The 2,500-nt window shown below is 51.2% G+C and overlaps 1 protein-coding gene across 1 annotated transcript in view; it reads right to left on the bottom strand.

Moving 5' to 3' along the window:
* Positions 1 to 2,500, bottom strand: part of pld1b (phospholipase D1b) — a 20,152-nt gene that overhangs the window by 3,568 nt on the left and 14,084 nt on the right. The window lies entirely within an intron of this gene.

Below are 2,500 nucleotides of genomic sequence, written 5' to 3'. Positions count from 1 at the left end.
CTTTTAAGCCTCCAAAACCTAAGTCCAACTTGAATGGGAGTCAATGGGCGGATCACCAGAGGCACAAACTTTTAAGCCTCCAAAACCTAAGTCCAACTTGAATGGGAGTCAATGGGCGGATCACCAGAGGCACAAACTTTTAAGCCTCCAAAACCTAAGTCCAACTTGAATGGGAGTCAATGGGCGGATCACCAGAGGCACAAACTTTTAAGCCTCCAAAACCTAAGTCCAACTTGAATGGGAGTCAATGGGCGGATCACCAGAGGCACAAACTTTTAAGCCTCCAAAACCTAAGTCCAACTTGAATGGGAGTCAATGGGCGGATCACCAGAGGCACAAACTTTTAAGCCTCCAAAACCTAAGTCCAACTTGAATGGGAGTCAATGGGCGGATCACCAGAGGCACAAACTTTTAAGCCTCCAAAACCTAAGTCCAACTTGAATGGGAGTCAATGGGCGGATCACCAGAGGCACAAACTTTTAAGCCTCCAAAACCTAAGTCCAACTTGAATGGGAGTCAATGGGCGGATCACCAGAGGCACAAACTTTTAAGCCTTCAAAACCTAAGTCCAACTTGAATGGGAGTCAATGGGCGGATCACCAGAGGCACAAACTTTTAAGCCTCCAAAACCTAAGTCCAACTTGAATGGGAGTCAATGGGCGGATCACCAGAGGCACAAACTTTTAAGCCTCCAAAACCTAAGTCCAACTTGAATGGGAGTCAATGGGCGGATCACCAGAGGCACAAACTTTTAAGCCTCCAAAACCTAAGTCCAACTTGAATGGGAGTCAATGGGCGGATCACCAGAGGCACAAACTTTTAAGCCTCCAAAACCTAAGTCCAACTTGAATGGGAGTCAATGGGCGGATCACCAGAGGCACAAACTTTTAAGCCTTCAAAACCTAAGTCCATTTTGAATGGAAGTCAATGGGCGGATGCCCAGAGGCATAAAATTTTAAGCCTTCAAAACCTAAGTCCATTTTGAATGGAAGTCAATGGGCGGATGCCCAGAGGCACAAACTTTTAAGCCTTCAAAACCTAAGTCCATTTTGAATGGAAGTCAATGGGCGGATGCCCAGAGGCACAAAATTTTAAGCGTCCAAAACCTAAGTCCATTTTGAATGGAAGTCAATGGGCGGATGCCCAGAGGCACAAACTTTTAAGCCTTCAAAACCTAAGTCCAACTTGAATGGGAGTCAATGGGAGGATGCCCAGAGGCACAAACTTTTAAGCCTTCAAAACCTAAGTCCAACTTGAATGGGAGTCAATGGGAGGATGACCAGGGGCACAATTTTTCAATTGGATGACCAGGGGCACATATTTTTTAAAGTTGCATTTAATGGGTTTTAACACAGGGGGTGGGCTTAATAGTGGGTGCACAGGGCCCCCCGGTGAATGGGTGATGGGGGACACCCCCCCCGGAGGTGTGCAGTCCCCCCTTGGAGAGGGGGTCCCCGGGGAGGCCGGGAGGGTGTGGGGGGGTCCCCTTGGATCCCAAAAGTGGGTGTGCAGGGTGCGGCCGGAGTGGGGGTCCCTTGGGAGCCCGGGGACGGGTGCCCGGGGACGTCCCGGAGTGGTGGTCCCCTGGGAGGCCGGGGATGACCGTGTGAGGGTGCGCTGGAGGTGTGGAAAGGTGAAAAAGGGTAAAATTCGCCGTTTCTCGCCCGAGCGTGGGATTTGGCTGGGGACACTTTTATAATTCAAGTTGGAGGCTGGGGCAGCGGGTAGTGTGTTTTTTCTCCCCGGAAAAGGTGTACTTTTTTCGGGGGAGACGTTTGAAATATTCGCGGGCCTCCCGTTTTCGTTCTGCCCCATGGATTTGAACGGGGACAATTTTCCCATATAAGTTGGAGGCGGGGGCAGCGTGCACTGTGGTCGTTTCACCCGGAAACGGTGTTCCCGACTCGGTAGAAGCGTTTGAAATCTTGTTTCGTTCCGTGCGTTTCCCGCGCGCGTGCACGCCCGGGGGTCTCTCATGGGCCTTCTTCCCCCGGTCCATACCTATCCAAAAAGTCTTCCCCCGAGTCTCTGAGTGCCCGCAAAGTGGAGATGCCTCCACACGAGTCTCAAATTCCTTCCACTTTTGCCGACTGAAAGTGTGCTTGACTTTTTGAATGCTTTGGAGGTGTAAAATTCACAGTTATTCACCCGAACGTGGGATTTGGCTGGGGACACTTTTATAATTCAAGTTGGAGGCTGGGGCAGCGCGGAGAGTGTTTATCTTCCCCGGAAAAGGTGTACTTTTTTCGGGGGAGACGTTTGAAATATTCGTCGGCCTCCCGTGTCCGTTGTGTCCCATGGATCTCGACGGGGACAATTTTCCCATTTAAGTTGGAGGCGGGGGCAGCGTGCACTGTGGTCATTTCACCCGGAAAACGTGTTCCCGACTCGGTAGAAGCGTTTGAAATCTTGTTTCGTTCCGTGCGTCTCCCGCGCGCGTGCACGCCCGGGGGTCTCTCCTCGGCCTTCTTCCCCCGGTCCATACCTATCCAAAAAGTCT

This window comes from Hypomesus transpacificus, chromosome 8 (genome assembly GCF_021917145.1).
Source record: "Hypomesus transpacificus isolate Combined female chromosome 8, fHypTra1, whole genome shotgun sequence".
Lineage (NCBI taxonomy): Eukaryota > Metazoa > Chordata > Actinopteri > Osmeriformes > Osmeridae > Hypomesus > Hypomesus transpacificus.
This window is presented reverse-complemented; position numbering and strand designations above follow the sequence as displayed.